Genomic DNA, 15,459 nt, shown 5'->3' on the forward strand with positions numbered 1-15,459 from the left:
CTACCGTTTGGTGTTTTTAATTGCCCATGTTGTTGTTGCCGTTCCCTATCCCTACATCTCTCTCTCTCTCTCTCGTTTCCTTTGCCACATTCACACGTTCCACTATTCCAGTGTGGCGGTCAAACAAAGCCTCCAGAGCCGCTGGCAATCGGCGGTGTGGAATGCTTTGGAGTTTTTGACGGCTTCTGAGTGCTTGGCAAACGTCGATGGATTAGGCTTGGAACGCTTGCCAGCCCATGCTAGGTGGGTTCTTTGTTAGCTTTTATTGATATGCTGCCCGGGTAATTCCGGCAGGGATCGAGCGACTATATCGTTGCGAGCGGGAGGGATCGTTTCTTTTAGGAGTGTACTTTTCTTTGATCTCTCTTTCTCTCTGTCGCTCGTTGATCCATCTCCCACCCCATCAGCCTAATTTCAATTTGCAACGGAATGTGCCGGGCTTCTGCTGTTCGTGTTATGTGCGCGGAAACGACCGCTTACATGTGGGACGATTTTTTTTTCGGTTAAGCAAAACGATCTAACCACAGAACGGATAGAGGCGATCATATCGGCAGCAACAACACGAAAAAAAAACATACGCACGCTCAGTAGAAGATGATGGACGATCGTGTGCCTTAGCAAAAGAGACGGGCGGCCTACAGGCCACGGCTTGATGGCGCTTGAAGATGGTTTTTGGGCCAAAGGGTTTTACTTTCCGGCGGCCCTCCGCGCTCATTAAACGTGACGCATTTCAACGGAATTGTTTTGCACCGGGCCACACGACGGAGGCTTCCGTAATGTCTTCATTGTAGCCGAGAGCTATATAATTAAGCGCACCCCGGTTAAGAAATTCCCAACGTGCCCTCTACCATCCACGGAACGGCTATGGTTTGCGGATGGATCTTCCCTGGGAGGAACCCTTTTATTCAAATAACGCTGCCGCATCATCTTCGCTGCCGCGCCGGTCGGTATGAAGGTATGTAAATTTTCAACCAAAAACCCAGTAATTCGTTGGGGCCAGATCAGCCCAAACTTGAAATGCGCTTCGGAGCGCCGAAAAAACGACACGAACGAAATAACAGCACCGAAGCCGAGCAACAAAAAGTAAAATAACGTGCACTCTCTTGATCGTACGACTACGATCTCCTGGTGACAGAGCGCTTCCGAATCGCTCCGCCCGGTGCGCTGCCATTTTGGTGGCACAATTTGAATAAAATGGTTTTCCCTCCGCCCCCAGCCTGTGCTCGTGCACCACCCAAACGCTTGGACCGCCTGCAGGCCTGCCAATGAAGCGAGCTAACGACCGGCACCGAAAAACCGAACAACAAACGGATGCAGTGACGAGCACAATCAGCTCCCGTGGATTTGATGCATCCAAACAAGGCGTCCTGATAAAGCTGATAGGAAAGCAGAGGAGATGAAAATTTAAATGAAACTACTCCAAATGGGTTGCATTTTTGTGCTGCCGTTGTGTGTGTGAGTGTGTGTGTGTATTTTTTTGCTGCCTTTGCTGCTTCACGTATCCCAAGGGGGGATTGTTTTTTTTTCTTGATTGAGCTTTTCCATCGTCGTTGATATTTGCCACCGAAATGCCCCGGCAGACCGACGCATTGTTCGGTGGAAAAGTGAATTCGCGCGACCGATTTTCGACCCACCAACGCTTCCCTCCCCCAGCGTTCGCCAGGACGCTTTTAGTACACAAATTCGCTTAGGGATCACAGGCGGACGACGGCCCGGTCAGGCAGACTATCAATCGCCGGGAAGCACTATCCGGACGAGAAATTTGCCTTTCTGTGAAACTGTCCCTCCGACATCCCCGTCGGTTTGACAGTCTGGATGGGGTGGAGATCAACGATTGCAACCGAATCCACGGGGTCCCGAAACGCTCATCATCCTGGCACGCAGACTGCGGCCAGATTAGACTCCAATCCGATCCATTGTCCTGCGTTTGTTTGGGCTGCGATGGCGTTGGTTTTTTGTTGATTTGTTTTTGCTTTCCTGCTGCCCGTCCTTTCTCTCATTTTTTTATTGTTGTTTTCGCTCAACAGCGATCACCAGCACTTGGGTGAGCGTTACACGGTGCCCGGGAGCAGACTGTGCCGGCTTTTGATGGTTTTTGTTTTACGCTGAGCCCGGTGCACCGACGACTGCATGGGCAGCTGACTTTTATCGTGTGAACACTCTCGGTTGCATCTGGCGTTGCCGGTTCGCTCGGGTCGGATTGATTGGACGAAAATGTCGACCGTGAGCGTGATTGAAATGGCGCGCGGAAAGCGCAATGCCAATCCGCGGAACCGTGTGGCTGTGAGAAACTGTGGCCAAGGAAATTGGCTACCCAATTAAATCGGAAGCCCCACCGGGAGCAACCGGGTGGAAAGCAACCGAGGACGAAAAAATCTCTCCCACATGCTTGCCACTTCCGTCGCGGACGGGGTGGAAGGATCGCGCGATCGGTGGTTCGGTATTTTGCATTGTTTTTAACGCAAAACCCCCGTGCAAACGGACGAAAGTTTCCAAATCCATTTTACATATCCCATTAAGTCAGCTTGATTGGGTAGAGGTCGTTGGCGTTTGCTAAATGTCCGCGCGGTAGAATGCTGCTAAAGCAAGGAATTCGCTCCAATGCACATGTTTTTTTGAAACATTTCAATTGATTTTTTAAACCGCTTTGCTCGTTTTTCTATAGTAACGACAAACCAGTAACCAAATCAATTTAAACGTTTTAAACTATTACCAAACATGACAGAATTACACACAAAACGCTTAAACAGCGGCAATAATAAACCACTACAAGTTCCCATATATGCACTGGAAACTGTTACGTCATCGTGCGAAGAAGAAATGCAAGCCCAACGAATGGAAGGAAACGCACAAAAACGCACCGTGTGTCCTCCTGGCGGGCATTCACCAAACATTTATTCATCGACGACAACGTCTGACTGAGCGATTTACAAGCGGCAGAAAATGTTATGCTAATAACATAATTTTCATTCATATTTCAAATTATTAACGAATCAAAAATGCAACGGCACCGCGGATCGAAAATTCATCGCAATAAAACGGCACATCCGTTGTGTGCTTCCGTCCGATCGTCCAAGAGTACGGGCGCACCACATGGCAAGCATAACTTGCGTTGGTGCAAGGAGCAATTCGCAGAGGCGGCCACCAAGTCAGCGCTGCTGTGGCTTTGAATTATGGGCCAGTGATGAGATTATTACCGGCAAAGGATTGCGTACCGCAGGCCATTCGCTATTCAGCTGGCCCTTGTGTAGGACACGTTTGCCACACTTACCGGTCGTGGGCTTCTGGTGAACGAGCGAGAACGCGCATGAAATGGGGCGTAATCCATTGCGCTTCCTGTCGCGTCGAACTCAACGGCAGGCGTTAGGAAATGCCTTGGGGTGCGGTCCCGCCCGAATGGGCTCCTAAAGGGACACCCCCCCCCTTAAGGCAACGAAACTTCCGCCCGTTCCGTTCGGAAGGGTGAAGCTGCGAATGAGAAAACACGACCCCGGCGGCGACGTTGGTGACCCATTATCGACTCACTCACGTCCGATCCGTCGATCCGGGAATGCCACCTTTTAGCTCGGAAACGCTGATGAAGCCATCTGTCGTTATGTCTGCCACGTCTTTTGCCCCCCGAAAAGGTCATTTCCGTGCGTAGATCGTGGGTATCTTTTCTCGAGCTTTTCTTTGGCGCACACACACATTCCACGTCGCGTCAGGTGTAAGGACCGTGACCCAGTGTCGGGTGTCGGGATTGTGGGCAAACTTTGGGAACGGCCGTGGAATGACCGCCACCATAAAGAGCCCATTCGCACTCCATCCTAATTGCGTTATACTATTTGTTTTACGCTTCCCGGCCGGTGGGCCACACCACGGGAGCCCGGAATGGGAGTGGTGTTGCGTTCGCTAATGAGTTTACAATAATTCTCACACTATATCAGCACTGTTTACGATACGGCTCGGTGGGAACGGGAATCATTGCCCTGTAACTCTGCACTGGAGCGCTGCAGCAGCGCAGCGAGACTGCACAATTTCACCTTGATCGTGACCGACGGAGTAAACAAACGACAATAAAAATGTTTAAAATCTCTTGGCTGCATTTGGCTGGATTCGTTGTGTTTTTTGTTGTTGTTGTTTTCGCCGAACCCACCAGCTGGGTCAGCCGGATCATGTTCTCAACGGCGTTTCTGGAAACGTGTTTTTTTTTGTTCTTCTTCATTACAAGGAATGCCTTAGGAATCACCTTTTTTTTTCGCTTTATGACACTCGTTTCTCAGTTGATAATTAATTTATATATACCCCTAATTAACGATGCATAAATTACTAACGCTGGTCGGACAACGATGGATAGCTTTTGGGAGGCGAATTTTGGACAAGCCAGAGCCTTCCCCACGCAGTTTTGAAGTGAACGAGCCTTCCGCTAAGGTATTGTATGCATGAGACATCGCAGCGTTCTGCAGCCATGTTTTTTCATCACACATCAGTCTCCCGGAATGGCGTGTGAGTATTTCACTAAATCTTTTGGCTGGCCGTTAACAAAATTGTTATTGACGGTTGCGGTGGCGTTTTAGCGACAACCTTCAAACGTTGCTGTAGCAAACACAAACAGCACAAGGCAAAGATACAGGAATGTCAGATCGATTAACGTCCAAGGAACGATCGACGGGCGAGTCCCATTTTCTAACGTAATGCGAAAATCACACCAAGCAACATTTATCCCAAAACTTGTCTACTTTACCATTCGTTCCGCGGCGGGTGAGTGAGGCTACAAACCACCAGCTGAGGAAGATTTTCTCATCCTCCTTCCGCATTCTAAGCAAACAATCGTGCCGACTCCGACAACTCGGACATGGCTCATTTTGCCAATTTAATCGAACAACCGGCCGGACAAGCTCGAACAACAAACGGGTATTACCGCGCGGGCAACCAAACGAGCCAAATCTAATCGCCAGAAACTGAAACTTAATGACTGTAACTAACTAGGTCGCTGGATGCGAACAGTTAGCTTGGAAAACTCGCTCATCGGCATTCCCCGAAAAAGGTATCCCTCTCTCTCTCTCTCTCTGTTCCATCCCAAAACGAAACGGGCGACTAATAAAACAGATGTTGATTCTGCCATTTCCGATTACATTACATCGCGCGCGGGACAAGGGAAAAGTTGTGTTGTTTTTTTTTTCAACTCCGTTTTCCTTTAATTTAGGGAACACATCATGCATCCCGTTGTTTTAGCATTGTTTCGGTGGATCTTTTTGGTGTGGGGCAATTCTTCCCATTGCATTCACCGCAATCGCGACAGTCAATTTTTCCTCCAGATAGTCCGAACAATGGAGATCGAGCGAGGTTTAGTTGCACGCTAAGTGGACACAAGACCGGACTAATAGATCCAGTTAAGAAGTAGCTACAATAGCCACAGTATTGCTTATCATGTATGGTGGTATCTTTCACGTTGGAAAGTTTTATGAGATAGAATGTTACCACGATCGAGCTTCGCTTGTTTGCTCACGTTACGCAAGATAAGTACAACATTTGGGGATCTATTACTTCCATAACACAATTTAGACTATCTACATCACTTTAACGCAACACATTAAACCTTACTAGATAACCCGGTCGTGGCACAAAACCTTCAGCTACGTTCGTGCGGGATAGGAGGGAAAATGGGCCGATTCTCCTTCCGCTGCCAGTCATCGAAATCAACACGATATTAATAATAACAGCAAATGAGTTTTTAATGCCCACACTGTTTGTTCTACCGCGTTCCGGCGCGTTCACACGACGAGGTGAGGCATTTTTCTTGCTCGTTTTCCCTGCCAATCGCGCGCACACCAACCACCGTCAGCCCGCCGCCAGAGCAACCTGATCGACCGATCGGATCAAATCTTTCGAACGCCGATATGCCTGCCAGCACGCCATCGCGGTTCATCGCTTCGCCACCCGTTCAAGTCACCGCGTGCGCAGAAGCGTCCCCCAAAGCCTGAAAGATGTTCCGCTTGTCGCGCCGCCTTCTGTCATCAGCAACTGACAGCCGCCATCAATCTGCAGCCGGTGCCGATGAACGCGATCGCGTCACAGCCGAATTGTGATGTTAGTGCTCGCTCGTAGCTTCCTGGGCGATCGTAGACATCTCGAGCCAGGTCTCCGGTTGCCTTTTGTCGCGCCATCCTCCCTATGATCTATCCCAGAAGATCAGGTTCGCTTGGTGTGACGCAGCAGAGAGGACCTCCTTGCCTACTAGCATCGCCCAGAAAACCGATCGTCCAGCGGTATCGGCATGCGACATAATGCTTCTTGCCGTGCCACCGATGATGATCGAGCGAAATTGCTTCACCCGCTTACCCGCTTACCAAACGCGCCTCCTCTTGCGCGTTGAGGCACTTTGGGTGACTTAAATCAGCGCGTTTTGGCCCTGGTACAAGCGAACGCTGCTCATCAATGGCGGTTTTCTCGATTCGCAAGATTCGGATACCGGGTTCAAGCGCTCCTTCGCTTCCAGCCCACCAACCCCGGTCGGTGTGGGATGACTCAAGCACCGATCGCACCGCCATCATCCTGCTTGGGCTCGATTCGCTCCTCGGGAGTCGAAACAGCGGGAGAACAAATAAGCCAGCGCGCTCGCGGAAGGAATGATAATAGTAATGACGATAATGAGAAAAAATATGATTGGTTTTTAATTTCATACACCTTTTTTCTCCCGGCCAGCAGGCTGAAGCCCCGGCCCAGCTGTGCGGTGACGCGGGTCGGTGAGCCTTTCGATCGAGCCTTGCACGGGAACCAGGGGGAAGCCTACCGGCGACCCTCGCAGCCTCGATTGGCGTTGCCCCTTACGGTTTCGTTTGCAGTTTCGATTCTAAGCTGAACGCCGCCGCATCCGCACGGCCGGACGAGTACCGTCTCCAACGTCTGCCGACGATCGGTGACCGGGGGTTTGTAATATCATTATTTCTCTTTCCGTTTCCTTGTTTTTTTTTGGGTTGGTGAGCTCATTTTGTCGTGATGTGATGGCATGCGGGGCTGTAATTTAGGGAGTTCACTGTCGGAATCTAACAGGTATGATGAGGGAGACGAGTGCCGAAAAAAAAGCACCATGGCCTACGCAGGTGACATAGATGAACGTCCGTTTACGATCATGCTACGAGCAAGCGATCGTACGTTTCGTGTTCGTAGAAGCCTGCCGGAGAAGCTCACTCGCAGCTAACGAAATTGGTTCTTCTTTGATCGCATTACCGGGCCATTTGTTTGGTAATGCTTCTTAACTTCCACGTACGAGCCACATCTGCAAGGCTGGCGTCAGATATGCGTATCATTTCATTTGCGAGAGGAAATCAAGCGTTGATGAAACATGCCACAAGCCCACAAAAAAGTGGGATTAATCGCATGAGAACAAAAAATACCACAAAAAAAAATTCAAAAGAACGTGTAGATCGCTTACAACATGAGTAAGGTTTGTACGAAAACGCTTACAAATTGTAAGGAAAAATCAAACGTTTCCGATCGTTGGACGCTGGACAAAAATGCGTTTCTCTCGGCTCGCAACGATCGCCTCCAATCGAACATTCGCCGGGTCAGGTTTGGGTTCGATCGCAAGATCTTATATTCTCTCACATCGTGCGGGTGACGAGCGACATGACATTTTATTTCCACTTCACCACCTTCCTCCATCGGCCTCCCGCGCACCACCTCTTAACACGCATCCGCTCCTTTGCCTCCCTGCGAAAGCCTTTGGTGATCGCGCGCGCGCGCGCCTTCGCCCACTCCGAAGACCCAAAGCTGCGGTTCGCCGTTCGTGCCACTTGTTATCAATCCTTTTAAATCGCTTTTGATGCACTGCGACACATTCTCACATTCTTCACTTGCACGCGCTTGCCCTTTGTCTCCTGGCTGGTGTTCCCGCCCGGCGTACCGTCGCGGGTTCACCACCAACGGCCATTGCTTTGCGGGGTTCACTTGGGGCTCATGGGACGAGGAAGCGAAGTAGAGCCCGGGAAACGAAAACGAATCCGAGCGCACGAGGGACAAAACCCCAGGCGTGGTGACGGCGGTGAGAAGAACATTAAACTTTAAAGAAAGATATTCATCAATTCCCATTACTTTCAGTTAATCGGAGAACAATGTATATAAAAACGATGCAAGCAACATGAAGAAGCAACCCCGGGCTGGCGTTGGAGGGGACGTACCACAGCCTTGCGCCCGTTCATGTACTTGATGGAGAAGGTACCAACAGAGAGAAAAAGAGAGAGAGAGAGAACGGCAGAGAAAGTGAGAGAGAAACAAACCGACATGGATCACGTGCATCTACACGATCCGAGGGGTTCGTGTCCCTTGCATGCGAGCAAGTCTCTCCAGCTCCAGTCAGCGTGAGTGAGTGCAGTTTGGGGGGAACAGCGTTTTTTTTTGTAGTTGGTCAAATTCCAGCATATGATAGGGCGATATTTTCCTCCTTTCTTCTGTAGCAACATGCTTCATGATTGAACCCTATCTACATGCCCTCAGCGCTTCCTTTTCCCTTATGCGCTGCCTTTTCCATATTAGCCATACTTATCCCCCCAGCACAGGAACCCCTGACGCATGGTTGTTACTGCTTTTTTTTTGTTATTGCTGTTGTTCATCCGTTCTCGAAGATAGCCAACGCAAGACTCCACCACAAACATTTTGGGCCACTCCCTTTTCTCCGTTGCTCATTTCTGGTTATTTTTTTTCCCGGCTGTACCGTCCTCTGCGAGTTGTTAAAATTGCAATCATCGCAGCGCAGTGCACTCGCCTTACCGTGCGCGTACGCAGGATGCAGCGAATGAAGAGCCTTCGATTAGGGTACAGCAATGGCGACGATGAAAGGGAGCAAAAGATCAATTTTCACTGCCTCCACCGGGGGTCGGTCGAATTGGGGGGCTCGAAGCCTATTCGGCTCAAACAATTTCGTTTTGCAATTTGAAGCAAACCCATATCACTGCTTGCCGTGATCTCGCTGGCAGCTGGAAGCTGGAAACAAAAAAAATCACGAGCTCCACCAGCCCAACCAGGTTGACAAGTCGCTGCAAGCCATGTGTGCATTTGAAGCTGCAAAAAGAGACTCACACCCCATTTGGCGAGCCCAAATTACACTCGGCCAGTCGATCAAGTTGTTATGCCTCCATGATAAATTAGTACACGGAAATTATCGGCTCTCGGTTATCGCAAATTAATTAAAAATTAACCACATTCGATGGCAGGATGCAGATAGTGCACTGTTTTCTCCCGTACCACCGCGCACCGTTTTCCCAACTGCACTCGTGAGAGTGTGGCAACGGCCAGGCAGTGAAAAGGCAACGCCAATTTTGTTGCACGTTTTGTGAGGCACGTCGACGGGTCGGCCCAACAACTGCACACGCCGTGCAACGGTTGAAACCGAGGCCGGGCCCGCGAAAAGCCAGCGGCGTGTGTTGTGTTTCGTCGCCGACACAAAAGATCGATTGGTACGCTCGATTCTATGAACATAAATCGGAGCCTTTCGCTGGGCTTCGGTCGCGTCATTAGTGATACGTGAAAACTGTGCCGAAATCTTCAACCCATGGGACCCGCGGGGCAGATCGAACCTCGATCGAGGCGAAATCGTCGGCTTTGTGGCAGATTGCGGCGACTCGATAACCTTGCCTTTCAGCCTCTTCAGCGAAGCCATTGCGATGTGGGCCCATCACCGCCAACCAGCGGGTTTGCGATCGCGCGGCCGGAATTTAATGATGACATAAATTTTTGCGACAATCCACCCGCGGCACCAACCCGGCTAGGCCTTCACCTGTCGTGTCTTTCTCGCGGTTGACCGGGACGTTCTGCCGAGCGATAGCTATCGAGCCGGGGGTTGAAAAATTGATCGCCGTTAATCCCGCCGGATAATGCCATCCCATCGGGGTTCGTTTTTTGTTTTGCGGGTTGATTTGGGGTGCTCTTTCGTTAGGTGCGTTGCCCCTACCTTTTTGGTCAAAAACCGTTCGAACGGCCACACCCCGGACAATCGATCACGATGGGCGGGAAGAACGCATATACATGATTCTGGCGATCGATTCGCGCAGCGCAGTTTAAACTAATTAAAAAGGAAGCACCCGCAAATTGCCGCTCATTTATTCCCGTCCCGGTGGTGATGAGTATAAGGACGAAAGCAACAGCAAAAAAAAATCATTGAAATGATTATTTTATTTTTTGGTGTGTTTGAAAAATTGCGTCCGCGTTTCGGCATTGTGACGACGCTACAGAGCCAGCTGATGTAAGCGGTTGATAAAATGCGATGTGACGCATGACATGTCAAACTCTGTCACAAGTAACAAATTAGCGGACCGCTTCCATCACGCGCCGGATGGGTGGATGAACAAACGGAAACCAAAAACGAAACGGAAACCTCACCGAACGATCCTGAAACGTTTGAATTGCGCTAACGATGTTCGACACTTCTTTCGTAACTTAAACCACGCGGCTCGAACCTAGTTCCACTTGACATCCAAAACTGAGCGTGCACGAGAGGGCCAAATTAAACCGATTAAACAAAACCTAAAGTAAAAAATACCTGGCGATGATCGTACAAAATCCGACCCGCAACAATAATCTGCGAACAATGGCAGGTGTTGCTCGTTCAGTTTATTTCACATTACGTACGTTCACCGCACGCAGCTTCGGCGCCATTTGTGCAGTTGATCTTGTGCCCTGACATTTTTTTTGGCCCAGACCAGACGTCCATCTTCCGGGGCGGATGGCTCACTTGTCTCAAGCCTACCCGGCGGGTAAATGTGACGATAAGACGATAAGACTGATGATGATTATGATGGCAATAAAAATGAGCGCGAGTTCCTTCACGGCAATGATAAGACAACCACTTGGCCGCCAGCGCAGCACTACAAACGTGCCGCCCCAGGTAGCGCTCGATGGTGTCGATGATGCACTGATGATATGACACTAATGGTGGCGTTGGAGGATCGCGCTGCACTGATTGCATTATTGTACGAATGAAGCTTCTAATAAAGCTATTAGCCGCACCGGGTCGGCGAAGAAAACGGCTGACAATTATGAGAGCGCGACGACGACGTCGACGATGATGATGATGAGGATGATATTTGGTGCATCGACGAGCGGACAAAAAGGGATATGTAATTGGTTCCCGGAAGAGCAAACGAAAGTGGCCCGCACCGTGGTTGTGGATAATTTACCCGTTGCTGTAGCAACAACCGAGCTGCCGTTGAGCTAATGAGAACTGAACAGTACCAGCGGCCGGGAGGATTCGCGCTAATATTAGCTATTTTTGCGAAAATGGTTATACTTTGGCAGGAGGAAAATTAACACACCCTGCGATCGAGCGTCGGCGGGCAAACAAACAAAACGAGCCTCGTTTCACCGGCCAGGCATCGCACGGCTTTTTTTTCTCCCGTAAATTATTGACATCCCTCATCTGCGCAATCCTTGTCCGGGATCGGGGGCATTTTTTTTTTTAAATGCATTCCTCGGACCCTTGTTTACCCCGTACAAACGGTACAATTATAAACGATTTTGGCTTAAATATCAGGAAACACCCTGCCCTGCAACGCACATCCTAATGATTTTGTAAACAAGATGAACGCCCTGTGAGCTGATTACCGGGGCACGACCGCATCGATCCTTTTTCGTATGATTTGCTTTAAAACTCATTCGGTGTGCGCCAAAGGGGTGGTGTGGTGGGAGTTGATGGGTGAGAGGGGGGTTGGATATGAGAGAAAGAGAGAGAGAGAGAAAGATAGACTGCAAAAACACGATAACCAAAATCAACCGGTGCAGAAGGAGCGCTTGCTCCACTTGGAGAGAATATTGGTTCGCGTCGCTGGAACGACCCAAGCCGGGATTCGAATGAAGAGCAAGAAGAAGAAGAAGAAGAGAAAGAGGAAGAATGAAAAGAAGAAGCAAAAAAAAAGGCTCCAAAACCCCTTGCAGCCTCGCAGATGGAGGCAACCAACCCACTTACCCAAACCGAGAGCCGATGAGCGAGAGATGGACCCATCGAACGGAATCGGGACCCAGGTGATTATATGGCTCCTTTTCGGCGGGGATGCAGGCATTTTTTCTCACCCGAAACCCCATCCACCCCTCCCCCCCCCCTCTCTCCCCACCATCGTACGCGAATCGATCCATCAGCGTGGCCAGAGGAAGGGACCGAACGATTCGCGCCGGGCTCGCCAGGAAGTTCCGCTCTGTGTCCCGGGCGCGAAACGCGTCTCGAAACGAGAACTGTTGTCTCAATGAAGCCAGCAGCAAACCGTGCTAACCCACCGACCCGTTCCTGCTCCCGGCTTGAAATTGAGCTGAAATTATAGGTTAAAGCCCTGCAGCAACGGGCAGGCCCTGGCGGGCAGGCATACAGGCAGGCAGACAGGCAGACCCTCTGGCTTGGCCACGAAAGGGGCGGCCACGAGAAATGGGCTTCAGAAGGCGGCCACAGCAGCACTCGATTTTCGATACCGCGCGACGTGGCGCGACGAAGCCGGACGAAGACACGATCGCTCGCAATATGGCGCAGGATTCAATCCACCGTTCCGGTGTCGGAATGGTGCAGGATCAACCGGGACCCACCCTAGGTTGACCGCTCAATTTGCCACTATCATCACCATCGATCGCGGGCACCTATTTTCCCGGGCAACGGCGGCCATCTTTTATGTCCTTCGCACGCTCAACCCCCAGAGCTTGCCCGTTCGTTCTGCTTACTGGAGCGACCTCTGCACTCTCGCAGCCGAGGTCTAAATCCCGCTGGCGCACCATATAAGAAGCTTAATTGCTGGTTGTAAAACTATTTACCATAGACTTTTTCCCACTCATAAGTGCTAGCCCACCGGTCGGAGCTAAAAACGCACTCTCTTTCGCTCCTCGCCCGGCGAGGCTAATCCTCTTTCTTTCTCCATTCCACGCTACGCGGTCGGCTTTATCTGCATCTTGGTGTGTGCTTTTTTTTTTATTCCTTGGTGTTGCTGTTGTTGTTGTTTGCCCGCGATCTTCTCGCACCTTTGCTCTCGGTAGCTGGAGGCCGCGTGTAAGTGACTGCAAAAGCGAGCGCTTCCTGCGCGCCACTCGACCGAAAAGGGTAGCTGACAAACCGAGGATCGCGCCCCAAACAGGCTACCGCAGAACAGAGGCTGCCCGTGAGGGACACGGCATGGTGCGATCGGTTCGAACGTGCGCTCACGTGGGGCTCACGCATTTCTGCACGCCGCTGTTCAGCACCACGACTCGCGCCGGGAAAGCCCGCGTGAGTAAACGAGCAAACATTGGTAGGGAACCCGCTGGGGGAGGTTTGTTTTTTTTTTTTTTGCTTTCGCGTGCTATCCCTCGCGAACAGAACGCCTGGGGCTAGAAAAGTGTGGATGGTGCCAGGTCGTTTGCGCAACGGAAAGCTACGAAAAAGCAAAGCACACTTACGCGCACTTGATGGTGGTGGTGGTTGTTGGCGTGCGCCCAGCGTCCACTTTACGTATATGTAAATCATGTCAAGTGCGCTCGAACCTCGGGCTTCGACAACTGCCGGGGTTTAACGGAACCCGGTCACTGTGTGCTCGGAACACGATGGAGCTTTTCTTGAGGGGCCAACGCTAGCTTTTTGTCTAGCCAACGTGCGGTGGCCAGCGAAGGGCTTGACGAGGGCTTTGTTTTCCTTTCCGCATCGAAAACATGTGTCGAGATGGTTGACGCATCGAGCATGACGCGCCCAACTCGGCACCATAAATCGCGCGTGGCTCAAACTTGTCGCGAGTGGTTGCGTAACGATCGTGTAAAGGGAATGGAATGCTTCTGTGAGCTTTCTGGCATCCTGGCCAGCAGCGCAGCGGTAGTACCTTCATCAATCAAACCACCGGAAATGGGCTGTAATTGCAACCTGGCAAACCCGTGCCAATCCCTTCACAGTGGCTTGACAAAAAAGGGATTCACAATTCATTTGCACAAACTTTGAATATTTTTCCTGCCCACCAGCAGCCGACTGAAGGAACAAGGATCGCGTTTCGACCCGAAAGCTCCCGGGCGGGCACACTATATCAATATTCATCATCACGATCACCTTGCCAAAAACAGAACACACACCGTCTCTCGCACCTCCCATAACCTCTAACCTACCGAGGATCGGGATAATGCAGCACCGAACGATCGAAGGGGGGGACGAAAAAGAAAACGAACCGCTGCGTGAAGTGATCCCACCACGGAACTCCCGAAGGGGTCATTATTTTCGCATAAAAAGCCCGTAATGCCTAACCGAACTGCCACCGCTGTCCGGGGCGGAATTCGCCTCGGTTATTGGCGCGGCAAAACGTGCGCGGCCCCGGGAAAGCGAACCACCTTTTCTGAGGCAGCCTGCGAGTGCGTTTGAAGTGTCTGTGAAACTTAATCCGTCTTGGCGGCACACGGCGTGAATGCGAAAACCCCTCGGCTGGAGCCCGCCAGCGGTGGATGGTTGGGACACCGGGTTGGGGTCAGGATTTGTTTAATTTTTGCCATTCCCGTTAGTTTCGCACGGATCGCTTGGATTTCGCGTTAAAGTGGGGCCAGTAATTTTTGGAAAAGCAAAATATTGGGAAGGAAAACGAGCGTACCTAAAGCGTACCTGTTGCAGTCCTAGCGATGAGCAATGGTGCATCTAATGTCGGTCGAAATTTGCCATCCTCTGTGCGAAAATCAACCCCCTGGCGGGTTGATTTAAGGTACACGGAGTCTAGCTTTTTGCTCCCACTCCCATTAGCGCGACACCATCCTCGTGAGCCGGCTCATTAGCCGGTGGTTAGTGGAGAGTTTTCCTTCGCCCGTTTTTTTTTTCGGTAGTTCACTAGCCCTAGCTTACGCGCGACACATCCGAGAAGGTTCCCATCGGGGGAACCGGCGAACGAATCGCTCATAATCGTAAATTCTACTTTTCACGAACCACGATTATGTTTAGACAAGCTGTCGGCGATGGGCTCAATTTTATGGGCCTTCCTTCGCTTCCCGGACGTGTCCCCAGGAGATCCCGGGCGCGCCTGGCAGCCCGCTTGGAGAGCGAAAAAAGCTCCCGTCCCTCGGCGGGGCGCGCTTTTCGATCCGTTCGATCCGTGCGATCGCGCTAGACCGTTCGCTTTCATTTCTCATCGCCCCATCGTTTCGAACCGGAACGATTTGGACCACCATCGATGTGTGTGAGGCCGCGCACAGCAGACCATTTCGTGGCAGTAGCCGCGGTGCGGTGGCTGAGAGCAAAAGCGAGCTTTATGTCGTCCGAAGCGCCGAATTTTTAATGGCCTTTCTTCTGACGAATGGATCCCGGCACTGTTAATGGCCCATGGGCAGCACCGGCGGCAGCACACTCGTCGTTCGTAAAGTTCGATTTCATAATTGCTCAACCGAAAGCGGCTGGAATTTGGTTTCGAGTCCAAGCCGCTAGCGGCTAGGTTTTGGGTTTGGCAGCGGGCGCTCGTCTGGAGGGTAGCCCCCGAGGCCCGAGATTAAAATCTGATGATAATCATGAACACCTGA

This window comes from Anopheles nili, chromosome 2 (genome assembly GCF_943737925.1).
Source record: "Anopheles nili chromosome 2, idAnoNiliSN_F5_01, whole genome shotgun sequence".
In the NCBI taxonomy this organism is placed as follows: Eukaryota; Metazoa; Arthropoda; class Insecta; order Diptera; family Culicidae; genus Anopheles; species Anopheles nili.